This window comes from Canis aureus, chromosome 26 (assembly GCF_053574225.1).
Source record: "Canis aureus isolate CA01 chromosome 26, VMU_Caureus_v.1.0, whole genome shotgun sequence".
Taxonomy (NCBI): Eukaryota; Metazoa; Chordata; class Mammalia; order Carnivora; family Canidae; genus Canis; species Canis aureus.
The window spans coordinates 17,742,608-17,756,899 of NC_135636.1; the positions used below are offsets into that span (position 1 = coordinate 17,742,608).

Here is a 14,292-nt window from a genome sequence, read left to right on the forward strand (position 1 = left end):
CCACCCCCCACCCCAATTACTGTGGAATCATTTTACCAAAAGTTGTCGAAATCAGATGCCTCCACCCTGGAGCTTTCCACTTTCCTCTATTTTTATTTATTTATTTTACTTCCTCTATTTTTAAAGACCTCTGTCACAGTGTGTATTTACTTCTGCATGTGGGTTAAGATGTCTTTTCAAGCTAGGTGAGAAATGTCAGAGGTCTATTGAAATAGATATCCTTCCTTATGACAAATGTATGAAATGGACATGGCATTGGCTTGGGACACAAAAATTGAATACTTCAACTCAATGAGTTAATGACAAAGTGATGGTTCAAGCTCAAACAGGAAGTATGAGGAAATGATAATGCCACCTCTTGAAGAATTCAGAAACTGGGGGTATGTTCTTTTCCTGTGTTCTTTCTGGTATTTTTCCCAGAGCATATTCTTCCTTTTGTCTTTTTTGGGGCATTCCACATAGCAATAGCACCACCTATTGACCTATTCCATCTGCTCACTTGCTGTCCTGAAGATTTTGCTAACTGCTCCCCTGACAGGTATGAAGAATTCAGCTTATGGTTTCACTGTTACCATCCGACTCGACTCTTGTTTTCTACTAAGCAGCTTTGTTCTACAGCAGCTTTACGGTTAGTTCAATAGCTCATGGCTATTAAAAAGAAATTTTAAGATATGCCATTTCTTAGCTCCTAGACTTTTTCAAAATTTTAAATTGTATAAGTACGATAAGTAACAGATTCTTCCGTCTTTCTCTTACAGTCAGTATAGTGTGAATAAATGAGCCATCCCAGGAGGCATATAAAGTTAACTGCTTAATAACGCTGGCTAATTAACCCAATTCAGCTTTACGTCTTTAACCTCAAGTATTATTTTGGCTTGTAAGAACAGACATAATAGACTTCAAGTTATGGGTTCCTTTTAACTTCCTGTGTAAATGGATCTAGAGAGTGTCCTAGGTGTGTGTGTGTGTGTGTGTGTGTGTGTGTGTGTGTGTAATCTTGGAAGAGAATCTTGGAAGAGCCTTATAAATATATTACTCATGAGGGTAAAGATCCTGCTTGCAGAGGGCATGGAAATTCTCTTTTATTCCTATCTTTGCTGAATTGTGAAATCGATTGACCAGACTAAAAGTAAGTCAAGATTGTTTTAAAGTTGGATGTAAAGATCTCCTGACCAAGATTGACTTCTAAAGAAATAATTAAAGTGAGTTCTTACAGTCTCACCACAGCTTCCTGATGTTTGGCTACATATAAACAAATGTCTTGCACATAAGAAGGAACTGATAAATATTTGAACAACAAGGGAAGAGAAGAAGGGATAAGTACAAGGACTATCAGACCATAGTGCATGAACGTCAAGCCCAAAGTGGAGCCTGAGAAGGGTATCCATGTGTGTATGATGTCCTGAGGGAGACCCCTTAGGTAAAACCCGTAATGAAGGGGATGAAGTAAGATAGCAAGGATGTGACCTTACATAAGGTCTAGTCTCACCTCCATCCTATGGCTGAACTCTGGAGTATAAGCCACATCACAAATGTGTATCCTCGTATTGGTCAGTCATTCGCTGTATGTTTGTCCCTGGTTGCTTAGGGGTAGACTATAACTTCCTGGCAATAAATCTCTTCTAAGAGTTGAGGGCACTTCTCTGGAGAGGGAGCAGCTGGTCACCTTTAGTACATTAGTATCTAATATTCATAGCACCTAAGAAATGGGCACTCTGTTTCCTCTGGGGCATCCAGGTAAAGGCCTTCTGGGTGGGACTCTAAAAGTGTACTTCCACACTGCACCCTTTTGGTTTTAGTTTTATGTTCAAATGCATTCAAGTTCACCATCAGTCATTTTAACTTTCCTGTTGCAAGCTAGGTCCTTTATTTCTATTCAACTCTTAATTGATTGGACTTCATCTTCAAGAATTTCCTTTTCCCAAACAGGATTTATGGGCATGATGGCTTGTATATTTGGAATGTTTTGTCTTTACACTTGAAGGATAATTTAGGGGGTATGAAATTCTTGAGTCTCACTTTTTTCTTCTCAGCTTTTCGTTAATACTACTTTAGCCTTCTGTTATTATTTCCAAAGAAAAATATGAGGTAAACTAACTTTTCTTTTGTATGTCACTTACCTTTCCTGCCTGTGATTCCCATGTGATTTTTTTAATCCTTAAACTTCTGAAATTTCACCAGGATATATGTTGGCGTCTATGGTAGACAGAGTGGTGCTCCCCACTCCCACCCCAGAAGATGCCCACATCCTAGTTCCTGAAACTTGTTATATTACATGGAAAAGGACCTAAGTAAATGCAGTTAAGGATTTTGAGATAATGAGATTATCCTAGATTATCCAAGCGAGTCCGATTTAATCACAAGAGTCCTTTAAAACATCAGAGAGAATGTGTGAGGATGGAAACTGAGTCAGAAATGTGAAATCACTGCACTGCTGGCTTTGAAAATGAAAGAAGGAGGGATCCCTGGGTGGCTCAGCGGTTTAGCACCTGCCTTTGGCCCAGGGCGCGATCCTGGAGTCCCGGGATCGAATCCCAAGTCGGACTCCGCATGCATGGAGCCTGCTTCTCCCTCTGCCTATGTCTCTGCCTCTCTCTCTCTCTCTGTGTGTGTGTGTGTGTGTGTGTGTGTGACTATCATAAAAAAATTAAAAAAAAGAAAATGGAAGAAGCGGCTATGCATCAAGTAATTCAGGCATCTTCTAACAGCTGGAAAAGGCAAGGAAATGATTTTTCCTTACAGTGTTCAGAAGGAATGCAGGCCTGTAGACACCTTAATTTAGATCAGTGAAGCCCATTTTGGACATCTGACTTCCAAAACTCTAAGATAATAAGTTTGTGTTGTTTTAAGCTGCTAAGTTTGGGATAATTTGTTACAGCACCCATAGGAAACTAATACAGTGTCAACCATTACTTCATCTCCTTTGTATGTCTTCCATATCTATCACCTCTTCCTACATTCCTTTTATTTCCTTTTTTTTTTTTTTTAAGATTTTATCTATTTATTCATGAAAGACACAGAGAGAGGCAGAGGGAGAAGCAGGCTCCCGGCCAGGAACCTGATGTGGGACTTGGTCTCAGGACCCCAGGATCATGCCCTGAATAGAATCAGGCACCCACTGGGCCACCCACATGTCCCCACAACAATCATTTTCTTTGTTCTTTTTCATTTTGTTTTGTATGATATTCTCAAACCTGACCATTGCAATCCCAATCACATTTTTAGTAGGGATGTTTCAATGTTTGTTACTACTAATATGCCCTTTGTTTCAATAATGCTTTCATATTTCTATTCCATTTTTTCCTTTGACTTGACCAACTAATTTTTCATTTCCTTCTGTTGTCTTGCAACATCCCTGAACTTGTGCACATTTTGATTCCAGGCTGTGTTTTCTTTTTCTTTGTCCTTTCTTTCTTTTTTGAGTCATCATGGTGCATGTCACTTCTTTTAAAATATGGAGAACTATATGTATCCCTGGGATTCCCTTTGTGGGATATTTTTCTTCATCTACTTTTTTACTTTGTTCTTTCCTACCCTCATTTTTATTTGGTAATATCTGCCAAGAGGGGTCACACTTTGTTAAAATAACATTTGTTAAGTGGAGCACAGGGTGCCAGTGGCAAGCTGCTCAACAGGCCACAAGAGAAATAGAAATAGAGAAGTTTGTTACTCATAGGCCCTGGAGAAAGAGCAAAGCATGCTTCTAGGAGTCTCACGTGGTGAGATCAAGGTAGGGTGCAAAAGTGAGGCAAAATATGGGGCACACACCTTTATAAGGTTCCATAGGTGGGGTGATTTAGGTTTTCCAGGCTAAGGCTGGGTTGGTTAATTCAAACCCAAACAGCAGGGTTTTATCTAAGGGGCACAGAAAGCATACTGGTACTGGGAGGCAAGGCCAACTGTTGATCACAAGGATTATGGGAAAATTACATCATGAACTTACATTTGCTTGTAATAACTCTGAAGGTTACTATCTAGCATGTACTTGCATGAGGGGCTAGTATCCGTTTAAGGTCGCTGCAGGCCACCTGACCAAACAAAATAGATGCTGAGGTAGCAATGCCCTGGAGTAACCTAGCTAAACTCTGTGAACAGATCTCAAGCTGGTCCCTAACTCTCATTTTGAATAGAGACAGCTATCTGATGGATAATACTATGGCGGGGCCGGGGCGGGGGGGGGTTGTAAGGAAGAAATAAATGCTCTGGGACAATCTGTGGTTCTACCAAGATCTGTTATTTTCAGCATCCTCTCAAAAAATATGTTTGTCCTTGGGCCTTACAAGTATATCCCACAACTAAATACCTGAAATCCAATTTCTCATTAGAAATCCACACTCTCTCTCTTCCTTTAGCATTGCAAGGAGAAGTCTTGCATATGGTATCACCACTGTGGTAATGTATTGCCATTTTAGTGCAGATTTGATAGTTTGGGGTATTATATTTCTTAGTCTGATTTGAGGTTGTAGCTCCTTTTTTAAAAATGCATTTTTAAAAGTTTGTTTATTTAAAATAATCTCTGGGGTACCTGGGTCACTCAGTGGTTGAGCATCTGCCTTTGGTTCAGGTTGTGTTCCCAGGGTCCTAGAATCAAGGACCTGCATCAGGCTCCCCACAGGGAGCCTGCTTCTCCCTCTGCCTATTCTCTGTCTCTCTCTCTCATGAATAAATAAATAAAATCTTTAAAAAAAAAAAAAAGAAAAAAGAAAGTAATCTCTACACCCAATATCAGGCTTGAATTCATGAACCTGAGATCAAGAGTTGCATGCTCTTCTGACTGAGCCAGTCAAGCACCCTCCCCCCCCTTTCTTTTAACATTTAAAAAAATAGGTATATAATTCACATATCATAAAATTCATCCTTTTAAAGTATAAAATCCACTGTGGTTGGGTTATTATTTTTTTTGTATATTCATGATATTGTATAGTCAACACCACTATCTAATTCCAGAGTATATTATTCCCCCACTCAAAGAAACTTTATACCTGTTAGCAGTCACTCCCAATTAGATTTCCTCCCCCAAGTCCCTGTAAACCACTACTCGACTGTCTATATGGATTTGCTTATTCTGGACATTTCACAGAAGTGGAATATTACAGTATGTGATTTTCTATGGCTTTTTTCACTTCACATGTTTTCATGGATTATTCATGCTGCAACATGAATCGGTACTTTATCTTTATTGCCAAATAATACTTCATTGTTTGGATATACCACATGTTATTACTTCACTCATTTTCTGATGGACATCTGGATTGTTTCCACTTTTTGGCTGTTATGAATAACGATGCTATGAACTTAGCAAACTTTTGTATAGATATGTTTTTAATTTTGCAGTGTACTCTTTTCTTTTTACGGATGGAAACTTTCCCTCTCTGTTAGTCTTTTTCTGGTGTGTTTCAAGAAAGAAGTGAAATTAAAATGCTTTTACTCTTCCAATCTTAATTAGAAATACTCATCTAAACTACAGTTATGAAAACTAAGGTCCAAAATCTTACATAAATTGCTCAGCAGCACCAGACTGTTAACAACAGAGCCCAGAATAGAGGTTTTCTTGACTTTTTCAGGGTGCTTTATTCCCATTTCCCCTTATGTTTCCATAATACCTTGATTCCTTTTTTCCCTGAAATTCTTTGGTTAGCTATTGCTGCATAATAAAATGCCTCAATGATATTGATATAAAACATCAGCCATTTATCAAGTCTCGTGAGCCTTCAGGTCAACTGAGTGGTTTTGCTGATTTGAGCTGGACGTGGTGGGGCTCCCTCATTCATCTTAGTCAGCTGCTGGTTTGCGAGGTGGTTTATTGATCGTTGCTATATTCTTTGACACATTGGGGATCTTGGCTGGGATAATTTATCACTGTTCCTCATGGCCTCTCATCCTCCAGTGCACTAGCCTAGACTTGGTCTCATGGGAAACTCAGGGTTCCATAAGAGAGAAAAAAACACACAAGTTTTCTTGAGGCTCAGACCCTGCATACTATAATTCTCCTGGCCCAACGAAGTCAGAAGGTCAGATCCAGATTCAAAGGTGAAAGTAATAGCTTCCACCTCACCCTGGGAAGAGCTGTAAGCTCACACTGCGAGGGATGTGGATTTGGGGGGTGGAGGGCAGCGGGGGTTAGGGGGTGGGGAATTGGGGCCATTTTGCAATCACTCTACCGCAACCTTGTACTAAGAATTACCTTTTAATGCTTATATAAAAGTTGACAAGGAAGTAACAGAAAATAGTTCAGAGAAATACAAAATTAACACTGGGTATAAACTTCTTACTGGAGTAAAATACCTATTCAGGGCTTTCTACAAACCTTCTCTTCTAGACGAACCAGTATGCCTGCTGTCTTCAAATCTACTCCCTCAGTCTTCTGACCTATACCCCTGTTTTGGTGGTGACTGATCTACGGCATGGCCTTTTTGCCTTTCCAAATTTTTCCCATGCTTCGAGTCTGGCTTCAGACTCTCATTAGCATCCAGAGCATTCCTCTCATAACACATTCATATAATAAATTTACTTGTCTGCCCACCATATCCTGTCCCACTGGACTGAAAACTCCTTGAGAACAGAGGTTTTGCCTAATGCAACTTTGAATCATCTAGCTCAGTGCCTAGCACATAGAAGCAGTGTAACAAATGTTTGTGGAATTTATAAACTAATGCACCCCCTTCAGCACATTGTGATTTTCTCCTATGAGAAACCTTTCAAACCTATGGATGATGAATTGTCTTTATCATTCACTGCATACTTTTCCCTTTGTGATATATTCTATATATGCATATGTATACATACATATATATATACATACACAAACACACATATATCTTTATGTATATATACACATATGAATACATATGCATACACACATATTTTTATGTCTTATGTGGTTATTCTATTGCTGTTTAGCCTAATTAACCACCTCATCATAAATAATACTTTAAAAAAAAGATTTTATTTATTTATTTGAAAGAGAGAGAGAGTTAGAGAGAAGGAAACCACAAGTAGGGGGGAGCAGCAGAGGGAGAAGGAGGAGCAGACTGCCCGCTGAACAGGGAGCCTGATGCGAGGCTCCATGTGGGGCTCCATCCCACGAGACCATGACCTGATCTGAAGGCAGATGCTTAACTGAATGAGCAACCCAGGTGCCCCATCATAAATAATACTTTTTTATTAAAGTATAGTTTTTAAAAAAATTTTATTTATTTATTCATGAGACAGAGAGAGAGAGGCAGAGACACAGGCAGAGGGAGAAGCAGGCTCCATGCAGGGAGCCCGCATGGGACTCAATCCCGGGTCTCCAGGATCACACCCTAGGCCGAAGGTGGCACTAAACTGCTGAGCCACCGGGGCTCCCCTATTAAAGTATAGTTGACATGCAATATCTTATTAGTCTTAGGTGTACAATATAATGATTCAACATTCACATACATTATAAAATGTTATCTAGTTGCCATCCATCACCATACAGTTATTACAATATTATTGACTGTATTCTCTAATGTTACTGCCTACCAATCAGTAAGGATACATAAGCCCTTGCAAGATAAGTAAATTGTGGATCAGAGAGTTTAAGACACCTGCTCAAACTTCACTGCTAGGTAGTGGTGGAACTAGATTTCAATTCTAGGTCTGTTGAATGTGAAGCTATTATATATTTTCATTAAAACTCTTCAAAGTATTTGCCTTACAACTAGAAGTTTGTACCTCTTGATTTGCGGTTATAAGATAAATACATTTTGGAAGTGTAATGTACAACATGATGACTATAGTTAACATTGCTGTATGGTACATTTGAAAAATGTTTTAGAGATTAAACCCTAAAAGTTGTTATCACAAGAAAAAGATTTGTAACTATATGAGGTGATGGATGTTACTAAACTTGTGGTAATCATTTTGCAATATATGGATGACAAGTTACTACACTGTAAACTTATACAATGATTATGTCAATTATATCTCAATGGAACTATAAGAAAAAAATCCCAGTATTATTGACTATATTCCCTATGCTGTACTTTATGTCTCTGTGATTTATTTATACTATAACTAACTCTAATTCTTCATTTATATTCAATTTTTTCTAAAAATAATTTGAGATGACATGTTTTTCAAAGATACAAAATAGGTCATTATGAGTAAATATTGAAAAGAATGGAGGAACCATTTTAGGGTAGGAACATTTCAGAAACCTGACATATTTTAGTTGCTTTAGCAATTATTTCAAATAAAAGCAAAACTAGAAACCTCATTTTCAGAGAAACTTTTAGGAGGAGTTTATATGGCTTCTTACATGAGGAATATCACAGAATATAATAGATGTCATGTATAAATGTGGTTTTGTAGCATAGGCAGAAATGTGTTTCACATGACTATTTCTCATACTGACCTTCAATTAAACCTAAAGTATTAAACCATAGCTTAATGACAGCTTTTCTGTGGAGAGCTAGGCCAGTTTAGGAGGGTGTGTTTCTGGGGTATACCAACTCAACATAATGATAGGGTTTTAAGAATATAAGCTAAGAAGGAATTTCAAGTTCTTGAAAAATTTGCCCTCAAGTTTCTGTTATGTTGCTTGGTATTGGAAGGTTTCTAAGATCAACATACTTGACACTGGACTCCCTAAAACATGCCAGAAATATAGGTTTTGAACACTAATTAAAATGTGATCTGCAATAAAGTTTAGATACAGATTGCCAGGAGATAATCTTGATATATTTTTATGAAAACAAATTTCATGATGAGGCTCACCATAGAATACAAGAGAGTCAAGAAAATGTTTCCAAAGTATATCTAACCAAGTATATCTTCTCTCATGTCTAACTCACATATTCATTAAGATAAATGTTTATTCCATATATTAAATTCATCTATATTTTCCATAATTTAATAATGTAATCAATGAATCCATGTTGAAAGCAGGAATGAAGGCATCAGGAGGTAGGATTTTGCCAAAATGGGGCTATTGTTGATGGTAGAGATCTATGGAACTAGGAAGATAAATGTGTTGGCTATTTTTTTATTCCCCATCCATTCTCAGCTTTCTCCCATCTGCTCTGTGTCTCAAGAGGCTGATCATTCTGGATTACATTAGCTGTTTCTCTTGTCAGTTGGTCCTTCCCTGAATTTGACCAATGGGAAGCTCTGCCAAAGATCATGGGAAGAAAAGAGCTGAGAATGTTTTTTTTCCCTACTCTCTGTTGTCCTTAGTTTTTCATTTCTGGAAATGGCTGAGTCCAACAATAATTACAGGGACTACTCATCTTCCATGACTCCATCATAACATCATCAATGCCCCACATCCTTTCAAACCTATGGATGATGGCAGCTTCTCATTGTTACCAGTTTCTGTATGCTTCATCCTTCCTTGTTGGTTCTTTTAATGCTGCCCATACCTCTGTAAATAGTCTTTTTGTTGAATCATTTGGAAAAAAGTGCTGTGTCCTTGTAGAATACTGATTAAAATAGTAGGAGGTATTATACTATAGTAGGAGGTATTATACTGTAATCAAATAGGAGTTTGCAATAGATTATTTTAAGTAAAGGAAAGTGGCAATGAAGTTAGATACTAAGATTATGTAATCTTGTTGTCTATATATATACTGAGGGTAGATCTCAGAATATTTGCTTGACCACCATAGAGGTAAGATGTGAGTGGAAGGCAAGACTGAGGTATTGCAATGAAAAAATTAGTGAAAATAAAGATGCAAGTCAGCCCCAACATGGGTGTGAGCCTGTGTGTGTGTGTGTGTGTGTGTGTGTGTGTGGGTGGGTGTCTGGGTATCTGGGTGTCTGTGTATGTGTGTGAATCAGATTAGGTGAAGGGGCTGGAAAATCTGGATATTTGTTTTCCCATAGAATATGTGAGAAAACACTGAATTTTAATGTAGAAATCATGATAAGAAATCATATTAAGCACTTTTTAAATTTCATAATTTGTAGTAAGAGATTAAATGATAAAGATTCAGGGAGAATTAACTGGCAAGATGGTGGCCACAAGGAAGAAGCTTGTTTTTTTCAGCAGCCAGAATGTACCTACCTTTTCATCTCTCCCCGGACCTGCCACTACCAAGCCTATCCAGACCAACACTTAGAAGAACTATAAAGCAGACAGATTTTTCCTTGTAACTCTGCAACTTAATCTTCATAGAGTGATTTAATCAACAGATCAAGTTAACTTAGGGCTACAGAAAAGGGTCTTAACCTAAAACCACCAGCAACTCTTTGACAGAGTTCAGATTTTTTCTCTGTGGTCTGCTTTCCCTCCTCATTAATATTCTTTCATTCCCTGATGTTACAGGAAAGCCCCAACACTTCTTGGTCCAGAGAGGACAACCAGTAATTTTATTTTATCTGTTGTGAAGGGCTGTGGTGGACAGCCTGAGGACACAGAGCTGAGGTTGAATTTAGCCTCTGCCTTACTTGCTATGAGTTCTTGAGCAAATTAACTTCTCAGAGTTTCAGTTCATCATCAGAAAAATGCAAGATTACACTCCAGTGTGAGAAGATATATAATTCACATGTAATAAACACTGAGCCCTTCTGAGCCTCCCTTACCTCATCAGGATAATTCTGATTCCTTTGGATTGTTGACTAGGAGTAAATGGGATAATATATGTGAGTTTCCAGGCACTTTCAATGTACATTCATCTTAACTGTTCCACCAACACTTGACTGTGGTCAAGAATGACAGGGGACAGGCCATAGAGAAGACAGCAGTGGGAGGGGAGCCTCTTGCCTAATGAAATTGAGTACAGTAAGCTCACCAGACTAAGTGACACTTCATTTGGCCCTTAAAAAGTAAAAAAGTCTTACAAGTGGATATGGGTAAAAGTGTAGGTAGAAAGATGGAGAACATATTTCAAACTGACTACAACCTAGGGTTCTTTTTGAGAAATACTAACAGAGATATCTGGGGATGATGGATAAAGCCAAACTGTGAGTGGTGAATTTGAATATAAGGCAAATATAGGATTTTCTTCATTAAAGAAAGGACTATGGAAAGCTCTTAAGAAGTTCAAAGGTATGGCTATGTTAGATCTAGACAGGAAGTCATATGTGAAAAAGGATCATATGGACTTGACATTTTGAATGAAATCACTCAGCTCATTTATTGAAATGGAGGAAGGGGTAATAATTCCAATGGCATGTCTCTGAGTCTCATAAACACAAGTAGGATGGGTGGGGTGGGTGGGGGTAGAGGAAAGATTATTTTGCCAACTATTGTATCCTCAAAGCAGCATGGAAAGGGACATTGGAGTGACTTACCAATATGTCACAGAAAACATTCTATAGGTTGCTTTGTAGGTTATTTTCCTGTTGCCTATCTTCTTCTTCTCCAACCAAATCCATTTTCTTCCTTCTCCATTCTTGCTATGTGCTCTAGGGGAAGGGTTATGATTCCTATGGACTTCATAGCCCAGACTCCATTATTTTCTGGCTTTTGGTTAGATTTTGGAGACAGTAGTAGACACATGATGGTAGAAGAAAAAGAAAAGTCAGAGTAGCCATTCTTCTGGCTCTCTCCCTAATTTTGCTTCATTTGTGGCAATGGTTGCCAATTGGCCTCTGCACTCATTAGGCTCCTCCCTTTGACCCTTTAGGCCTAGATCCAAGGTGACAACAACTCCCTACAATTGCTAGCCCCCTGGACACTGTAACCTCCCTGTAGGTTCTCTTAGCCCCACCTACACCCCTGTAAGCAGTCTGTTTATTGAGATAGCTTGAACAGGGGTACCTGGTGGCTCAGTCAGTTGAGCATCTGCCTTCAGCTCAGGTCATGATCTCAGGGTCCTGGGATCCTGTATCAGGGTCTCTGCTCAAGAGGAAATCTGCTTCTCCCTCTCCCTCTGCCTGTTAACTCCCTACTTGTGATCTCTCTCCCTCTCTTGTAAATAAGTAAGTAAAATCTTTTTTAAAAAATAGAATAAAATCTCTTGAACAATTGCCATTGGGTTCTATTTCCCAGCAGGATCTTGGCTGATACAGTTGCTAATCCCTGATCTGCATTTCCCCTGAAACACCACCCAGATTAACAAGATTTGAGAAAGCCTTCTGGGCCTTCTGTATCCTCCCACTGGCATTAGTGCCAGGACATTCAGCTATCTAAGAGATTTCGCATTTAGCACCAATTATTCCTACTCATTCTCACTTCCTCTGGTCTTGGCTGGTTTAGTCAATGGTTCCACCATTCACTCAGTTGTTCAAAGCTGAAGAAATAATTTTTGATTATTCTATTTCTCCCAACTCCCACCGCCTGTCCAGCCTATCGCTGATCCTGTCACTTATGTCTCCAAAGTATGTCTGCATCTGCCCATTTCTCCTCACCTCCACAGCTAACAATTTAGCCTGAGCCCCCATCATCTCTAACCTGGATGGTTTCAATGGCCTCTTCATGGTTCTCCCTACTTCTTCCTTCCAAGTCATTTTTCACCTCGCAGTCAGAGTGACATATTTAACAAGTAAATCATACTATATTACTCCCTTGTAACCACCAAAGCCTCATATTGCTCTTAGATTAATGTCAAAGCCTTAGCATGTTCCTGTGACATCTCTTCTCTCCTTGGTCAGGATGGCTACTCTGACTTTTCTTTTTCTTCTACCATCATGTGTCTACTGCTGTCTCCAAAATCTAACCAAAAGCCAGAAAATAATGGAGTCTGGGCTATGAAGTCCATAGGAATCATAACCCCTTCCCCTAGAGCACATAGCAAGAATGGAGAAGGAAGAAAATGGATTTGGTTGGAGAAGAAGATAGGCAACAGGAAAAAACCTACAAAAATAACCTCCTTGCCTTTTTATTACTGGGATGCAACCATTCAGGGGTTCAGTCCTTCCTTAGAACATTCCATTTTTGTGTTTTCAGGACATTTGCACTTGCAGCTTTTTCCTCCAAAATCATCACTTACAGTTTATGCATGGTTGGTTCCTTCCTGTCATTCAAATCTCCATTTAAATGCCACCTCCTAAGGGAGTCTCTCCTGATCACACACTATAAATTACCCCTCCTTCACTGTTACTATCACATTATGTATTTATTTTCTTTATTGTCTTGAATCTCATGGATGCTTTCTGAAATTTCTTTGTTCTTTCATTAGTTTATTTCCAGCCTCCTTCAGTTCTCCTGCAATAAAACCTCCAAGGGAGCTGAGGGTTTTGTCTAATTCACCATTGTATTAATAGGACCTAGAAGAGGACCCAACCATAATAAATGACCTATCAATATTAGTGGAATGAGGGAATGAGCCAAACAGTCTACAAGTTAGGTGGAGAAAAGGGAAAAAAAAAGCAAAGAGATACCATTTTCATTTATTTGGTGGGGAAAAATTGCTCAACCAAGCTTGGCAAAATGTTGAAAAAAGTGAAACTTTCAAGCATTGCTCTGAGGATGTCAAATGGTACACCCATTTTAGATAGCAATTTTGCAGCATAAAATTGAAAATGTGGTTAACATTTGACTCATTTGACTCAGGAATTCCACTTATAAGAAGCCACATTACCTTGCATATTTGTACAAGCAGATGTTATGAGAATGTCTTTATATTTTCACGTTCACAGAAAAATTAAGCCCCTTTAAATGGAGGAATAAATAAAATGTGACACATTTACTACATAGCAGCTAAAAGGAGTGCCTGTTATGTGTATGTGTGTAGATGTATAAATATATAAAATTCAGGTGGTATCTCCAAAACATAGTTTCAAGTAAAAAGAGGAAACATGCACTTTGACATCATTTACGTAGATAAAACACACATATATTCTATTCTACTTTTTGTTCATGGAGTGGAAAGAAGCCCACCAGTGACTATTGTTGGCTTTGGGGAGGGGGTTAGGGAATGGGACTAGGGTATCTCTGATGAAAAGGGAACGTGTAATGTTTTATTTGTTTCCCAGAATAAACATAACCAAATATTAACAATTGCTAACTCTGAATGATGACCATGAGTGTTTTGTCCTATTTTAAAAATCATATTCAGTAACTTTTAATTTGTAAAATTAAAAGAATAACAGGTAACGAAACTGAAGTCAACTATTTGGTAATGGAAGCAGATTTAAAAAATAAGAAAAATGAAAAAAAAAAGAAAAGTGCAAGAGTTGAGTCAGACTGCTGACTGGGCACTGAAGGTGCGCAGAAAGGGGATGCTATTAGGATCTGATCCCTTTCACTTTCTGCACCAGTGCACCCATCACCCTCTGCTGCAGGAGTTGGCTGCAAACAGCTCATGGTTGTCCTCTCTTCTCGACAAATGCGTCATGCTGCAGTCCCTGAGCTATGCTGCAGGACACCTGAGGTCCAGGTTT

General features: G+C 38.7%; 1 long non-coding RNA gene across 3 annotated transcripts in view; it reads left to right on the forward strand.

Moving 5' to 3' along the window:
• Positions 1-14,292, forward strand: part of LOC144297949 (uncharacterized) — a 114,220-nt gene that overhangs the window by 33,327 nt on the left and 66,601 nt on the right. For 2 of the 3 annotated variants that reach the window (XR_013364896.1, XR_013364899.1), the window contains exon 4: positions 539-628. The exons of the other annotated variant lie outside the window; for it this stretch is intronic. This is a non-coding gene — a long non-coding RNA (uncharacterized LOC144297949). The remainder of the gene's footprint in view (positions 1-538; positions 629-14,292) is intronic. 3 annotated transcript variants of the gene reach the window in all.